This window comes from Neopsephotus bourkii, unplaced genomic scaffold, assembly GCF_033783945.1.
Source record: "Neopsephotus bourkii isolate Nb327-2 ecotype Australia unplaced genomic scaffold, CSIRO-AGI_Nbou_v1 NB_887, whole genome shotgun sequence".
Lineage (NCBI taxonomy): Eukaryota > Metazoa > Chordata > Aves > Psittaciformes > Psittacidae > Neopsephotus > Neopsephotus bourkii.
In genome coordinates this window covers 2829406-2846766 of record NW_026901381.1, presented here as the reverse complement: position 1 = coordinate 2846766, position 17361 = coordinate 2829406, and the positions used below count along the sequence as shown (strand labels likewise).

Below are 17361 nucleotides of genomic sequence, written 5' to 3'. Positions count from 1 at the left end.
TCTGGGGTTTTGTGGGTTGCTTATCAGGTTTTAGAAGCTGAAATGGAATATCATGTTAGAGCAGAAACAATATAGTATCTATCCAAATACAAAAACTCCTTAAAAATTGTATGGAGTGACATGAGGCAAACTAGTTAATGCTTGCTTTTCATGCTGTCAGGATGCTTTTGGGCAAAAGATGAGTGTTACAGTGAATACAGTGGCTGGTGGAAGTTTTTGTGTCTTGGTCAGAGGAAGGGAAGGAAGGAAGAGCATGAAGGACCCCGGCTGTATATCTCTTTGTCAGGGTTGTGCTGAGGAGTCTTGTGTTCCCAGAAATAATGGTATGCCAGAGTGAGAAGACCTGGAATGGAGCAGCCGTGGTTTAACATGCACATAATGCACAAAATCTTAACGGTTCATTTTCATTACCTGCCAGCTCTGTTGCTTGAAGACTTTCCATAACAATATTTTCCTTGAGAGGACAGAAAAAAAGAAAATCATGAAGAAAAATTCTTGTTGCTGGCTGTTGCATCTTTTCAGTCCTTGGTACGTGTATGTAATTACAGTGAACATACTTGCTTCTTGTAGTTAAAGCAGAAAGCAGCATGTAATTTTTATTCATGCCAGTTAAGCCTTGTTTCTGACCAATACGCAGAATGGAAGGAGCACACAGAGGCTGTTGTTACTACCTCGTGGTACCTGCGTTACTTCATATTAAGCCGTTCCACAGATGTTACATCAATGGTTTTCAACCTTCCAGCTGGAGCTGCTGTCAGGATGGCAGCCTGGAGCTTCTTCACATGCAGTGATTTCTCTAGCAAAACTGGTTTAATAACAGGTTTCCTCTTACACCTTATCTCACCCTTGCTTACGGTGCAATTCTGCTACAACAGCAGGGATATTGTTAACCTGCATCAAGTGTACATGCAAGACATGCTGATCACACTGTGGAATGGTTCCTAGGTGAGCTTGAGTGTCTTGCAAATCCCTTGAGCCATCCAGCTTTCCCAACATGAATGTCTCAGATGACCTTTTTGGCTACTTCACCATGACTGATTATTACTGTGCAGAAACTTGTATGCTGTGCAAAATTTCTGTCTTCCTTTTACTTGGTTACAGATTCTCCCTAACCATCAGGTCTCCTGTTCTTGTGATGGTGTCTAGTTCTCCTCCTAAACGTATATAATTTATTCCTCTGATGTCATTATATAGATACAAAAAGCTGAGACATACTTCACTGAGCAGGTGAACAGCTAGATATTAGATCTTGTTTAACCTGATAACTAAGGCAAAGCTGCTGATAAGCATGTTTTAATAATTTGAGAAAACATTTTAAGGTTTATTACTTAATGCATTTGAATAACTGAGATGGCAGTCAGAACTTGCTATTGAAGTAAGTGTTCCCTGGAGGTCATGTAGGAAAATTGGGTAGAAATTTTGAATAAGGAAGGTGTGATATGAATGACTACAGTGGGATATCTGGGAAGTGCTGACATGTTCCACATGCTTTAAACTGCACGAAAATCTGATTGTTTTGACCAGCCCGAGCTCTGCAGTGCCTCCCATTTTTATTAAATCCTAATTTCCTGTGTGATATTACATCATGATGATGTCTTGCTGTTGGGCTTCTCTTGTAAGGTCTTATTCAGCCTATGGCAGAAGTGGCCTGAATTAGCCTAGGTCATGAAAGTCTGCACTGGATGGAGATGCTTTTTTAAAATGGTTTTAATCTCTTTTAGCTTTCCCTTTTTTAAAATGCCCTTTATGATTGTCTCTTTGCAAGAATACCCTTTTTTAGTAAAAGGTTAGTACTGCAAATTACAGTGGTGTTCTACAGCAGCATCACTTCAGGTCTTACCACAGAAGTCCCAGGTGACCTCGCACACCTGAGCTGAATTCTCCATTTCCTATTTGTGTTCAGAGGAGAAGGCTGTTGTGAAGTACAGGTACAACACAAACCAGCAGTTGGCACCTCTCCTCTCTTGGGACATCTGATACAGTTGTTCAGCAATTTACAGTAATAGTCTGAGTCTCTAGTAAGTAGAAATGTGATGTGCAGATTCCAGTTGTACCTGGGGCATTACCCAGCTCTGCCACCAGATGCAGTTTGCCTGTACAAGGTGCGAAGAGTTACTTCAGACGGGATGCTCGGAAAGCTGCCAGATGTTGTTTTGCTGTCTGCAGACAACACTCCGGTATTAAGTCTTTAGCTTGGTGCATCAGAGAAGAAAAAGTACATGCTGTTAAAGGGAGGTTATTTTCAGCTTTACTGTTTAAAACAGAAGATCTGGAGTGGGAGCCTAGAATCCCATGTTACTGAAACAGTCAAGTGGCAGTGAAGAGTAAACCAAATTTCTCATGTCCTCTTATCAACTCCCCAAGAACACTTGTTTTCAGTAGTTCTTTAGATACTGATAGTGGATTAATGTAGTTATTTTATAAATTAATAAGCCCTCATGGCATTTAACTTAACTCCTAATTTATTTATTCCTATTGCATTTATTGTCTTTAACATCAGTGCTGCTATAAATTGTGGAAACTAATTTTATGTGTCCTCTGCCCATGATCAACTGATAATGAGATACTACAGGCTGTGCTATAGTGATGTCGAGATTTATTTCTTGGTTTTTGTAGGCATCTTTTTAAGATCCAGAGGATGCTTCTAAAAGACACTACCATTTATGTGCCTTTTGGGTAGTTATGAATTCTTGATAATAGATGTTTATGATGTGATCTGTCTTAACTGACTGCAAATGCAGCAGCTATGAAGAAATTAACTCGAGATTTTGCATTATAAGAAAATCTACTGAGGGCAGAGGCAGTCAGCTAGTGTGTGGTTTAAGCAAATGAAGGGCATGCCCAGTATTGTGCAGCATTGTTAAGTTAATCTAGGTTGTCTGTGTTCATTGACAACTAAAACCAGAACTCATTGCATTTGTAGTAATTTGGATTAAAAGATATAGAAGATTTTATGTCTGCTGAGCAGTTCTGTGGCAGTGCTGGATGTAACCAGCTCACTGCTCTTCATCATACTCTGCCTTGTGGACCACTTACATGGAAGCTGGGCAGATGCACACTGCTCAAGCATTAATGGCAATAGACATGTGGCACTGCCATCACTTGCTCAGTTTGTGTTTGTAGTAACAATAATGAATGTGGCTGGAGGGGGGAACTCAGGCAACTTAAGAGCATCTCTGAATTTTAACTCAAGTTCTGAGCAGCATTTGGCTTTAGTCTCCAGCTGCCTCCTTGGAAGGAAAGCTTTCCTGATCAACCTTACCTACATATCTGCTGGCAGTGGAGCTGCCTGGAAACAGCCAGCCTGAGAAAAAAGCCAGTGGTAAATTCCAAATTTCCTCATTTCCTCACCATGTTGTCCCCTACCTGGGAGAGAGGACTGCATCCCTCTCTCTATATTTAGATGCAGTATTTTCTCTCAGCCCTTTCTAATTTGTATTATTTTTGTCTTTTCTCCTGTGTAAAAAGGAAGCCAAGACAAAGTAGACAAATGGCTGATACAGTGCAGTTTCATTGCCTTGCTTTTAGAGGAGAATAGTGCTAGGAAAGCAGCACACTGTGGGAAAGATAGACTCCTATTTCCAGAGCCTGGCTGCAGCTGGCAGGCAATTGTTGTCTTGCTCCTCTCTGGAGGCAGTGGTCTGTTTTAGTATGCTGGGCAATAAGAGACCTTTGAACTTGCAATTTGCTGCTCTTTGGATCTGTTCTACCTATGTTCCTCTAAACTCAGGAGAAAGTTTGTATTAGCCAGCCCATCCAGATGTAGCACTGTAAACCAAAGGGAAATAGAGTAAGCCTCAATTAAAAGAGCAGTTGCCCGAGAAGAAATGTTAAGTAAAACCCACAAAACAACTTTTGTCTTGTATCCTGAACAGTGAACAAAATGGCCAGGCTGAAGAGCAGTTGACTTTCTCAGGTTGCACAACTGGTGCTGTACGTGGCAGGAGCTCGGGCAGCCTGACTGTGGCTTCACGGATGCAGAGCACCAGTCGCAATGTCCCTGTTAGTGCCTGGCTTTACTGAATGGATTTTCTGCTTAGCCAGAGCAAGAGCCTCACAGATAATGCTTGAAGGCTGGTGGCACTCCCCAGCTGGGAGTTACTGCTGTGGTGGTCCTTTCGTGATGGATCTGGCGTCTTCAACATAATGTATATATACTGTGGTTTTCAGGTAAAAAGCAAGTAAATTTTTCCCTTCCCAAGTAATCGGCTTCAGAGATCTGGTCCAGCTGACTGCGTCATGCAGAATAGATGTCCAAAGCTTTTGTTAGTTCTAGATAAAGTGTTATTTCCCGTTCTGTTCAGCAAGTGTTAAAAGGAGAAAGGAAGATATCTAGCAAGCCTGAATCAATAAAAAGTAATACTGAATTAATCTTGACAGTGGACATTTTTTTTTCATCTGAAGGAAGCTTTAGAGGACAGGCGCTCTGTCCTTGACAGTGACTGATGGTTGTGGCTCAGAGTCTAAACTGTAAGCCAGCTTTCGTGCTGATTGAAATATATTTGTGTACCTTGCTGGGCAGAAGGGGAAAGTGTCATCTGGTAAGCACCGATGAATTTTCATATGACCCTACTGTTTGAGTGAAGCAACTGTTTTCAGTATATTTTGGTTTCAGTTTGTACTCCTGGTCCATGGTAAATGAAGTCGTGGTACCTTTAAAAGCAGCTGAAGTAAAGATTCTCATTTAACACACGAAGCTGAAGTATGTTTCTCCTCTTAACAGCTTTTTCTCCCTTGGAACCAGTTGGATATAAGTTCACTTGAGTTTCGGAGGTACCAGACTGTGCTATAGTGTAAACACAGCTGCTATCAAGTAAAATAGCTTCAGTCTTCTCTAAAGTATACAAGTTCAGTGTTAGTACAATAATAGATTCTTATTTTATTAACTGTTAGTCTGCCTGTTGGCTTTCTCAGCAAACTAGAACAATGAAGTACAACATATGCTGGCCTTCCATTAGCTGATACAGGATGCACACGGAGAGTACTACTGTAGCTTACTTGAGAAAACCTACATCTGGTCACCCAAAAGAATGAATAGAGGGGTTCCTTCCTCAGACTATAGTAGGGACAAAGTACACGTAATAGATGTGCAAGCCATGTTACTTATGCTGGTTAAGTTAGTTTATATAGCATGCCTTCATGCTGGGTAAGTTAGTTTATGTGGCATGCCTGAATGCTGGGTACAGTTTTGTGTACTTTGAATACCAACATGGGTAAGATCATCTTGTGTTCAACCGTGAATGGGAAACTGTCCTGGGTTTAGCAGCAGCAGTCATTTTTTCTCATCATCATTTTTATCAGCTTTGTTCCCAGCCCGAAAGCAAAACACAGCACTGCACCAGCTACCAAGAAGGAGAAAAAATGACTGCTGCTGCTAAACCCAGGACAGAAACTGGTCAGGAGGAATTGATCCAGTACTAGTGAATGCTGATAGACATAACCCCTCTGAGTGGTTGTAAGTACTACTGTCACTGGGAAGCAGAGATAACCATCATCTGTATAGAACTTATTTGGAGGGTTTTGTTGCTGTATGAATGCTTGTGTTCCCCATGGATCTTTTCGTAATAGAAGTTTGTTGTTGGGTTGTTTTTTTGTTTTTTTTGTTTTTTTTTTAATCTTATCAAGAGGAACTTACCAAATACATAAGTCAAGCTTCAGAATGATGCAGCTTAGCTGATGAATGCAAACCCCTGGGCGTCTGTGCTTGTTTCACATAACCTGGGTGTCATGGTTCTTGCATCAGAACCAGCTTTAGGAGGCTCTTTCCATAAACTCAGTTCCAAAAGTGCTTGGGTTAGAAAGTAAAAGTACACAATGGAATTTTATCCTTATATATAATTTGGCTAAAACAGACCAACTTTGTGTGTGTGACTACAATGATTGACTATGTAGAGCTTGTTAACTGTCAGTATTTATTAAATAATAAATATTGTGAAAGAGTGGCTTCTCTTGCTCTGGTTGTGAATTGTTGGTGTTTTCTTGGAGGCTGAGGTGTGTAAAACTGTCTGTAACAGCACTAGTGTTCTCTTCAATCCACAGCACAGATCATGCATGTATAGCTAATGGGTGGAAGGAAGAGGGCAAAGGCAGCTGCTAGGTGGCAGTGAGAAGTTGTTCAGCTCCCGCTTTGGCGGGTGGAAAGCAAAGGATTGCCACTGAGAGCAAACAATGAGAAGGGCAAAGCAAGGTTTCAGGGCTTCCTGATTGTTATTTGAAATTGGTGCTTGAAGGAAAGGGATATTGCTGAAGGTGCAGTTAATCTGAAAGTATGGTTCAAGCTACTTAAAACTTACTAAAAGCAACTGTGTAGCTCACAAGTCAGATTGCATCGATCAGAGGAGTTGTAGTCTGACAAAGCCTGTGCTGTCTGCCTGTGACTCCTCTGGCTGTGGTGCTGGGGGAGGTTTACAGAATGCGGGTGCTACAGAACACTGCAGCCTACTGTGCTGCTCAGTGCAAGCTCCTGGAACTGCGCAGCACCTGTGGAACAAGCCCGGATTTAAGCCTCTGCTGTACATCCCTCCTCAGCAAAAACCAGGGTCACTTGAGCTGCGTGCTGTGCTGCTTTGGGTGCTGCTGTTGCAAGTTAATTCCTGCTTGAGAAGTTCTGCAGGTTAATGTAAATGAAGAAAGTAAATTTTGTTACTCCGAGCTCCCTAGTTCCTGGTCTGTACTTAAATACTTCTTATGGCTCCATCAGAATGGGGCCTTTGCTCCATCCTTCTGTGCCATGCAGAACGGGTGTTACTGTCCCAAAGGACTGCAGAATCAGTGCAGACTGTGTGATAGCCAGGATGATGTGACACTAACAGGTTTATAAACCATGGAAGTTACGAAGCCTCATTCATCTTTGCCGCTAGAATTGAGTGCTGTACCTGACCAGGAGGATGAGGGGGGGTAATAGTTTCTTATAAATCTTAAAGGTAAGGGTGAGTTTTAGCCTGGACACAGTCTCCTGTTTGCTTCTACTGCATGAATTTGCTCCAGTGGAAGATTTACTGTGGAATAGGGATGAACGAGTGGGTGTGGAGCTCCCTTTTTGGGAGTAGTGCACCCCTATTCTGTTTATTTATGCGTGGAACTATAGCCAAGTTGTAAAGAATCCTTACGGGTCTTTCAAAGTAAGGAGTATAGTTGAAAAGCAGACATCTTTTTGAGATACGTTTCCTTGATCCATGCCAAGGCTGAGCCCTGAGGAGCTGTCATTCCTTAGGAAAGCCTGACCTTTTCTTCCAGGTTCCTCCTCTTTTTGCAACATCAGAGGTTCTTGTAGCACATGTTGAGGCAAGAACTTATTTGGACATTAACTGTTGGCACTTTGATTTTCACTCTCTTTGTCATTACTCACCGTTTTGTGGAGGCATGGTGCAGTGGAAGGTCTTTTGTGGTGCAGACCCAGGGTCAGCCCAATGTCCACTGCTTCCTCACTGAATCCAGGTATAGAAGTGAACAAAGCAGTTACATGAGTCTCCCTGTTTGTGTCGGGTTAGTTTGAATTGGAAGCGTGACACAGCTCTGCATTTCCGCTTCCCTTCACACACTGAAGATCTAAACTCTCAGTATCATCTTCATCTGAAAGTGAGTGCAAGACTGAAACAAAATTGAGGAGGGGTACAGGACAGCTCTGAAAAAGGATTACATTTATTCCAGTTTTCTCCCTTATGCTGATTTCGAAGAGGCAAGTTCCCTCTCCTGCTCTTTTCCCCTTTTCTTCCCTTCAGAAGTTGACCTTTTTGAGTGCTGGTGCTCCACAGCTGGAAGCATGAATTGCACTGAGCATATCCCCAGCCTCGTGGGTTGCCCTAAGCCAGCATAAAGCCATGATGCATACAACCAGTTTGGGCCAGATAATGCCAGTGGCTTTTTCTTCTCAGTAACTGAATTTTATCACAGTAACTGACATGCTAATGAACCAGCTTGTCATTAACATCAATTAAAATTAACTCAGATGTTATTTAAATAATGCAACAATCTTGGTAGCGTCACATGCAGGGTTTTGTACCATCACGTAGTGAAGACAGAGTTGAAAGTTAAACCAGTAAAAATCACTAGAAGGTGACAATTTAGGAGGCTGTGAGAAACACAGCATTTATTGAAGTAATGAATGCTGCAGAGTTCATGGATGCAGGGAATGTATAAGCTCTCTGGGACACTGGTCTTGGAGCCTTTTCTCACATCACAGCAGTATGGTGCCATGGATTTGTTTGGCTGACACACAGAGAATCTTCTAGTGCGCTGAAAGAAAGTGGGGTTGTGGATGTGGGGTGGCTGTGGTCAGGGGAGGAGCAAGAGTTTCTGTTTGCCCTTTGTTTTTGCAAAGAGTTTGACAGAATGAGACCGGTGTGGTCAATCTGATATTTCATTGTTGTTGTTAATGCTTTGTGTTGTTGTTGTTGTTATTATTATTATTTAGGCTCACAGGTGTTCATTTAGCTTTCCAGTTTCTGATTATGTCTTTTTCACCTGCTTGGTAGAAGCTTATTCTTCATGGGGTTTCTCCGCAAGTCTCCCGTTTTCTCCTTTGGAGATACTTGATCAGGTATGCAGGCTGGCTTGCTGTGAGGTCTCATCTCCCTTACCTTCGCAGCACTGTTTTCCTCTCCTCCCTGTTTTCATAGCTTGCATTTTAGACAGCTACAAATCATAATCTTGTTTTGCTTGGCAGGTGAGGAGCCTCAATGCAGTTCACTGCCACTGTAACCTTATTGTGGCTCATCAGTGTCTTCACCTTTGCTTTCTTGCCTTGAGCACTTAGACTTTGAAAAAAAGAACCTATCCTCCTATGTCAAAACCTCCTTTACCTTCTCTCCAGGAATTAAAATTAATGTGACTCTAGGAATTGGTGGACACTTACAAAATGCCATTTTTCCATGGAAAAGAAACAGCTTGCATGGATCATCCACAGCACAAAGCTGTGAAATAAGTTCTGCAAAATTAAAATTCAGGTGGGGGTTATGCAGATTGCCTTATTTGAATATTTAAATCTTCTGTAGCTTTTTGATGACTGCTTTATCATTGTTTTCCATATATATGCAATGATGCTCATTTACAGCCTTCCCCAATCAGTTATACAGCAAATACCACTGCTATAAATAAATTGTCATTTGCAGGAGACAGAGTTTTGTAAGTTAAATGAGGAAGAAATGTTCCCTTTGAAGAAGTGTTAGCCGTGATCAGTTGGTCAGGATTTTCTATACAGGATTATTGAAAGGAGTGGTTGAAATGTGCACTTTCCATTTCCCTTTTTCCCTGATACTGGCCAAAGAGTACTCTGGGGGTTTTGGGTAGTCTGTCAGAAAGATTGTCCAAATGAAACACAGAAACGGTCCTTGGATGTTGTCTCCTGTTGCAGCCCACTCGATGGAGTGGTGGCTCTTGGCAAGCAGCAGTGCTGCTGGTCACCGTCCTTGGCCATGCAGTCATGCCCTCCTCTGCCATGGCTGCTGTCTGTGACGTTAGCTATTTCTTCTCTTCAATGAAACACTAATAGCTGTTGAGGTTTTTTTGCCCCTTGTTCTTGGTGAGATCATGCTTTGGCTTGTTTGGTGCTTCTGTGCTGTCTACTAAATAATTCAGATATTTCTGTCTAGTTACTCAGTATCACTGGCTTTGCTGTAAGCATTTGAACTGTGTCAGTAAACTTATATTTGTCACTGTTGGGGAAAATACACTGATTTTTTTGCTGTTACAATCTGAATTCCCAGTAGTAGCTGAACAGATACACCACTTCAACAGCTCATACAGCCACACATGTGACTGCTGAGCTGCTTCTGATCCTGGTTCCACCATGGGCTTTTCTCCACCTGTGGGGAAATCATGTAACATCATCTGCAGCTTTATCATTTCTCATGCAGGGGTGATAGATCCTGCACTGAGCTGGTGAATCTTGTTGAATCAGTGTTAAAGTAACTTAGATTAGATTAGTTTGAGGTGGTTATACTCAAGACTTCCTACTTCTACAGGGACGGTGACATTTCATCAGTGACACTATCTTTGGAAGATACAGAGCAGCTCAGGTGAGAACATGTCTCGCAGTAGCAGTACTGTAGCTGTTTTAAGAATGCACAGGAAATCTATGAAACAGGTTGGGGATCAAAGTAAAGGTCTGATTGCTAAACTCAAAACTCAGAGGGCTTTTCTTGAACAGTTGGTAGAAGTTAGGATGTAGGGTCACCTGCTCTCAACACCCTTTCTCTTAGGCGATCTTTAAATATGCAGTGTAAGAAGTTGAATTTTGCCTTGTTTAGGATTTCTGACTTGAGGTATCAATTTTTTACTCATATAGTTGAGATAGAAAAAGAGTATATTTAATAAAAATAGAATTAGAAGCCCTTACATTTAGATTTGGAGGCTGGAGCAAAGGGGCATGACCTTTAAGATGCATTCCCCATTGGTTTCCATGCATGGTAGAATTGTGATTTTGTTTTTGTCTTCCCCTCTGTTTTAAGATGGTCATTCGCAGTCACGTTTTTGCTTTTAAATTAGGGAATGCCTGTGAGTAGGAAATCACTAGTTCTGTCAAGGTCTCACATTTGGATTGTGTAGCATGCTTTGGGTTGGTGCTTGAGCTGGTCTGCATGGGGATGAAGAGCAGAACCTGTTCTTACAGAAGAAGTGAAACCTGCTACTGTTTAGTTTTCTGTACTCTGGTGTTTCTGTACTGTACTGTGCTTTGTGAAGTAGTAGGCTTTGTGAAGAGTGGGTCCGCCACAGGTTGCAGGAGCTGCAGGGAGGAGGAGGGGGTGTCCTCACTTCACTGCTCCTTGGCCCTAAGCTGGTGTAATGCAGGGCACTGAGAGATCTCCTGCAGTGAACTGTTAGCAGGAGATGATACCTTCATGTTCAACTGCTCATCCTGGGATGGTGAGCCTCCTTCTCTTTGTGTACCATCCCGAAATCGGTGATGCTGCACGTGAGACCGCGTGTGCTTTGCTGGGCCCCAGGGAGGAGCAGCAGTGGCTGGAAGGAGGAGGAGAGGTGCAGCCCTGCCCCGGAGCCTGTCCTACACTGCTGGCTCCCAGGAGCTAGTGGGGAGAGAGGAGCACAGAGCAGGGCTGTTGCAGATGCTGTGGTAGTGCCGGCACCTGCTGTCTGCAGTGCTATTTGGTAGCATTCCAGTACTTCTGTGGTAATGAGACATTGCCTTTCACAGTAATGAGGCAGTGAGATTAAGCTATGAAAATAAAAACCTGAGGCGTAGAAGTCCTGAAGCAATGCTGTGCTCTTGAAACGTGGTTTTGTGAAGAAAATGGTACAACAGGGCTGGAGTCCTGACTCTTAAGAGTTTGTAGCTTCATTTATTCTCTCTTTCATCTGAAATGAAAAACTCATTTCTGAAAGCGAGGCCTCAACACGGGTGGTCTTCATGATGGCTATGTAGAGTTTGTTAAATGAATGCTGGGTGCGGTTGTCACTTTCTGAAATGCTCTTTCCATTTATCACTTCCCAAAATTACGAGCTCCAGCACTTGAATTCACTTGGTCCGTTGAGGCTTGCTTCTCCTTAGTAGGTAGCACAGAGTCCTTGCTAGGAAAAATAATAGTCGGTCACTTGCCAAAGACAACTTCTGCAGCCACAGGCTTTCCTCATTCCATTTCCCTGTTCTGTGACCCATGCTGGCTACCCAGGAGTGAGTTAATTTCTTCATAAGGCAAATCATGAGTTCTGAGTCTGTTTTGTTCCAACTCAGTGTGTTGCAATGAGTGCTTTTGATACAACTATTTGCTTCTGCAGCTTTTATTTGCACTCATGTTTTTTTTAGTGCCTCTGCTGATTAAAGGAGGTTTTCCGTCTCTTGGACAGCAGTTAGATCCGTGGTCACATCTATCTATGTAGGCTGTATGTTCAGGTATCATTCATGTACATAACGACAAATACTGGTCCTGTGTTACGGGCTTTTTTTAAATAGAAATTATTTTAACTTGAATTATTTAAATTGAAATTATATGGTACCAAAACTATAAACTTTGAAACTGGGTATTTTTCGTCTCTAATTTTCACTCTAGCCTGCCACTGAGAGTCTGACTAACAGGGATTGGTTGTTTGCTCAGGGAAGGAAGCCTGACACTCCATGCCTGGAAAGAAGTACAACTGAGATGCCACTGCCTTTGTTGTCCCCTAATACCAGTGCCCATATTTTAAAAGTAGGAACCTAAGGTTAGACCAGCAAGTCTATTTTTAAATCCAAATCTAGGAGATTGGCTATAATATTGCAAGTGGTTTGCACTGAAGACACCGGTTGAGTTGGAGATGCATTGGAGTTCCTGCTTGCTCTAGGAAAATGGGATCTATAGCTAGATGCCAGCGTGTTGACAGCTAGGTTTAGCTCCTAACCTTTAAACTCCTGTATTGGTGAGATGGAGAGTGTCCTTGTTGGGAATAAATGTCCTCAGTGTTAGGCTGGGCTTTACTGTGGATCTCAAATGTCTAGAGGTGGTGTCAGCTCTCTGCCTGACGGGGTCTAGTTTGTCCTGTGGTTGTGTTGGCATTTGTGGGAGAGTTTCTTGTGCATACCTTGGGGCTTAGGAGTTCTTCTTTGAAATGGGTGTAATAGCTTACATTTTTCTATATCATGCACTATTCCAACGACATGACAAAGGAAGGAAGCAAGTAGGAGTAGGCTTTTACATATTAAAAGCGTTTTATATGACCGACTTTTTTTAAATGTCATATTTGCAAAGTGCCTTCCTTCCCCCTCCATGACTTCTCCTTCAATTGCTGTATTGTCTGCAGTAGTGACATCCATTAGGAGGCTCTCTGGAATAGGAGTTCAATTTCAAAAAAGGGTTTGAAGAGAGTGCAGGTTTCTTCCCTTTACATGACTTGAGTGCTGAGCCAAATTGAGTGTCCCGCTCAGGTTGTATTCAAAGACGTTTCCTGTAATGTATGCACAGAATATGAGTCAGCAAGGAGGACTTGTTTGAATAAATTGAGCCTCATAGCCGTATTGTGGAACTGACAGCCTTCATGCATAGAAAGGAGTTTCCACATCTAGTGTTTCAGTGATTGAATTTTTGCAGACTCTCCAGGATTCTGGGCACTTACAGATCAATTTGTATCTTTGATAATTGCCTAAAATATTTGTGCAATGAATGTAGTTTTTGGTTTAAAATGCTTTTCTCTCACACAGTGGATAGCTGAGTATTGTATCCTTTATTATGTTCATCCATTGGTGCTTTGTCTTGTACCACTTGGCAATGGAAGTGATCTTCCTTGAGACCATGGAAAGGGCACAGTATTCAAGTGTGATCCACTTGGCCTCCTCTAGCTCTCCACAGGTTGTTCTCTAGGGCTCTGTACTGCAGATCACACCTCTTGGCATTGGCTCAGTTGTCTCCTGAGCAGCATCTGAGTGAGTTCTGTGCATTTTTATTCCAAGCCAGAAGAATGAGACTGGTGGAGACTCTGACAAAAAGTTTAGTCATTTCACCTCAAAAGTCTAACCCAGGATACTGTTCCCATGACTGTGGGAGAGCTGAGAAACCTGGTATTTTGTAGTGCTGTTTGAGGTGGTGTGTGTTTCACTTAAAGGCTGCTCAAACTAACTTTAGAGGGTCTCTTAATCAGATGGTTTTTACTGCTGCTGGCTGTTTAACTCTTGGGCAGCCATCTGTATCACGTCATCATGTCACATTGGGTTCAGTACCTAAATGTGCTGGGGATTCAGGAGTAGAGGTAGGAGTCACTTTCTTTCCATTTGAGTGCTCTATTATTATCTCACCATGAATTACACTACATGTTACTGGCAGAATATTTTCTTGGCCAGGTTGCCTGTCTTCACACACAGGATAAGATAAGAAGTTGCCAAGCTGTTGTATGGGACTTGGGAGCAGCAGGAACTTCACTTTCTTCCTTCATCTTCTTACCCAGCTTTTAACTGGTAGTTGTATTTGTGCTACAGGACACATAATAAAAAATCAGCAATGAAAGCAGAGTATCCTGTTCAACTCCCAATAATCTTGTAGTCTTTGTGTAAAAAGTAGATGAAGAAAGCAGAAAAATGCTGGACATTTCATTTAAAAAAACAAAACCAAACCCAAATGACTTGGAAAAAGACTCACTATCTTCAATGTTGAAGACTGAAGCTAAGAAATGCGTAATAGCTTCTATTTGCAACCAGTTATAAATACAAAGGAACTTTTGGGGCCATCCTGTTGTGTGTTTCCCCAGTCAAGTGAATTCTCTGGCTGTCTGGTGGCATCTGAATTAGTTGGGAACAGAGCTGAGACTTTTACATTCTCACCTGGACTTAGTGCATAGTCCCATGGAAATTGTTTCACCAGCTGCATAGCTCAGCACAGGTTGTAAAGGCAGATCTCGTAATTGAGCTAGACCTGAGTGTTTTCAACATTTATTAACCAGGCTTCCCAGTTCTGCTGTGTTACATGCATAGCCAGGCATATCCAAATGGTAAGTCAAATCCTGGAGGTGACTTGACTTCAGGCAGGGGTTTGGCTAGGAAAACGGGCATAAATTGGCATAATCTAAATGAAAAAGATAAGTGCCACATACTGTATTGACAAAATTTGGTTAAATAGATTACTGCTTGTTGGGTTTTCTGTGATGTACAAGTAGCTCTAGTAAAAGGCTGAGATAAAGGTACGAGCATCGGTCCCATTTTGTGACAAAGCGGATTCTCCTTTTCTCTGGTAGATATTTTAATGCCAATAAAAATGCACATTCACAGAGAACATTTCCACATTTCCAAGGCAAGAAGGCTTGCCAGTCTGTAACCTGCTGCGAGGTTTTGTCTGTGCAATGCCAGCATGTTGCTCAATTTAACCTGACGTGAAGGGTCTGCCATAAGCTTGCTAGTGAAGTGAGCTATGTCGGCACTGCTGCGTGCTGGGCAGGAGGTGATGGGATCCTGCAAGTAACTTGGGGGTTTGCTGGTTCAGTGTGAACAGAGCAGAGCAGTGTGTGTTGGTGTTCTTCCAGCTTTGTTTGTGGGTGCTGGGTAAACCCCAGGAAGCTGTTGTACACAGAGGCCTTATTTTTTTTTAATAAACCCTTGGAATAAATAGAAGTTGTTTGTTCTTGCAGTGGTCTGCAGTAGGTGGGCTGGCTAGCCTCCCTGCAGAGGTGCTTGCAGTCCTGTAGTTGCTGCTGTTTGGAAGGTGCGCTGCTTACTGTAAGTCTGGGTTGCTATTGATGGTTGCATCCTGGATTCTCCACAGCAGATCCTTTGTCCCTTTTATGTTTTCTGAGAATTTCTTTGGAAATGTAAGAATATAAGGTGTGTTCTGTAAGTGCTGCTCTCTAGAGGAATGTTAATGTTGCTGTTGCAGTGGGAGGGATGAACAACTTGTAACTGTCTTTGCTATAGGAGATTTAATAGAAGTAGCAGGGAAAAGGCCCTGGGGGGGCTGATTGACGGCTGCTGAACATGAGCAAATTTGTGCCCAGGTAGCCATGAAGGCCAATGGCATCCTGGCCTGTATCAGCAATAGCATAGCCAGCAGGAGTAGGGCAGTGATTGCCCCCCTGTACTGGGCACTGGTGAGGCTGCACCTGGAATCCTGTGTTCAGTTTTCGGCCTCTCACTACAAGAGAGTCACTGAAGTACTGGAGCGGGTCCAGAGAAGGGCAATGGAGCTGGTGAAGGGTCTGGAGCCCAAGTGTGACCAGGAATGGCTGAAGGACCCGCGGGGGTTCAGTCTGCAGAAGAGGAGGCTCAGGGGGAATCTGATCGCTCCCTACAGCTGCCTGACAGGAGGATGGAGCCAGGAGGGGCTGGGCTCTGCTCCCACGTAGAAAGTGATAGGACAAGAGGTAATGATTTCAGGCTGTTCCAGGGGAGATTTAGACTGGATATTAGGAAACATTTCTTCACCGAGAGGGTGCTCAGCCACTGGAACAGGCTGCGCAGAGCAGTGGTGGAGTCACTGTCCCTGCAAGTGTTCAGAAACCGTGTAGCTGAGGCCCTCAGTGCCCAGGGTTAGTGGTGGCCTTGGCAATGATGGGGTAAAGGTTGGACTTGATGATTTTAAAGGGCTTTTCCAACCTAGTTGGTTCTGTGATTCTTTGGAAGGGTGGAACTGCTACAAGTACCGATCTGTAAGCAGAGATTGCAGTGCAGGTGTGATAGAGAAATATAGTAAGTTTTAATAAATAATCTAAGTCTGGTGATAGTAGTTCCTGTTTGCATTTATACACATACATAACCTCTGTGTTCTGTGTGGTTTGTTCTCAGAGGCCATACAGAAGCTGTTCTGATAAGAACACTCAAGTGTGCTCTTGGCAGGCAAAAAGATGAAAGGGATGGCAGGAATTCTGTGCTGTGTCTCCAGAAGAACTTCCTTCACAAGGAGCGGAGTTGAGTGTTAAGATGAACACAGTTTTTTTCTTGCAAGGACAAAGCCCAAATAAGTTGACAAGAATAGAGACCTGTGGGAGAGAAATTTGAGAGGCTGAAACGTTGGAAATGTTGACTGCTTTGGGTGAAATAACGATTTCTCATGAAGGGTATAATTGGTTCTTGGTTACTGCTGTGGTCGCTGGACAGAGCAGAACCATGCAAAGCAAAGTCTGCAGCCTGAGCTGCTGAGGAGGGGCTGGTCACCAGGAGGCTGCCTGTGGCCTGTTACAGAGGAGCACAGTTGTACAACTTGAGTGTCAGAGATGGGTGAGAGGGGTGACAGTGGAAGGTGGGAAACTCAGACTAGATTTAGTTACAGTTGGCCCAGCAAGTGCAAAAGTACAGAAACACAGCTGTCCCTGTTCTTTATTTTTTTGGATATAGGAATAATATAGGAAGGTTCTGCTTTGTTTTGGAACACCCAATACACTACCAAGAGGGTGTAAAGAAAATGTTGGTGATCACACCTACAGTAAATGGCAGTTCAGTGATCTTGGATAAATCCTTACAGAAGCAAACAAATAAGCTCCTGTTTACAGACCCACTGTTCCAAACGTGTGTAAAAATACTTTCAAGAGCTGCAGGTCAGGCAAAGGTTTCTGTTGTCTGTATTGGATGGGATAATTCCTGTGGCAGCAGTGACTTTAATGAAAGCAGGAGTATTTTTATTACTTTGTTGTAGAAGCATCAGACTTTATTTTGCCTCTCTGTAGTCTGCTTTCTGGGCCATTAAGGGCTGTCTTGGAAAGATTTGGAGTGCGCTCACAGTGCTGAGCCATGGCCTCTGGGTTTTCCTGCAGAAGCCACTGAAACTGGTATTTGCTCGTCACAGAACAGCAATTAAAATGGTTTGAAAAATTGGAATTCCGGTATAAATTGGAGATTGTGAGAAGTCTTCCACGTTGTTTTTTGTTTGTAGAGGCTCAGGTTCTTGGAAGACGCATGCTTGGAAATACCTATTGTATTTATACAACTGAAAGTTAGACAGTATCTTAAGTATTATC

The 17361-nt window shown here is 42.8% G+C and overlaps 1 protein-coding gene across 4 annotated transcripts in view; it reads left to right on the top strand.

Moving 5' to 3' along the window:
- SFMBT1 (Scm like with four mbt domains 1) overlaps window positions 1-17361 on the top strand; it is an 88358-nt gene that overhangs the window by 28633 nt on the left and 42364 nt on the right. Inside the window, exon 1 of one of the 4 annotated variants that reach the window (XM_061357273.1) lies at window positions 15056-15130. The exons of the other annotated variants lie outside the window; for them this stretch is intronic. The gene's annotated coding sequence lies outside the window, so the exon portion shown is untranslated. Of the gene's footprint in view, window positions 1-15055; window positions 15131-17361 lie in introns of those variants that run through there. 4 annotated transcript variants of the gene reach the window in all.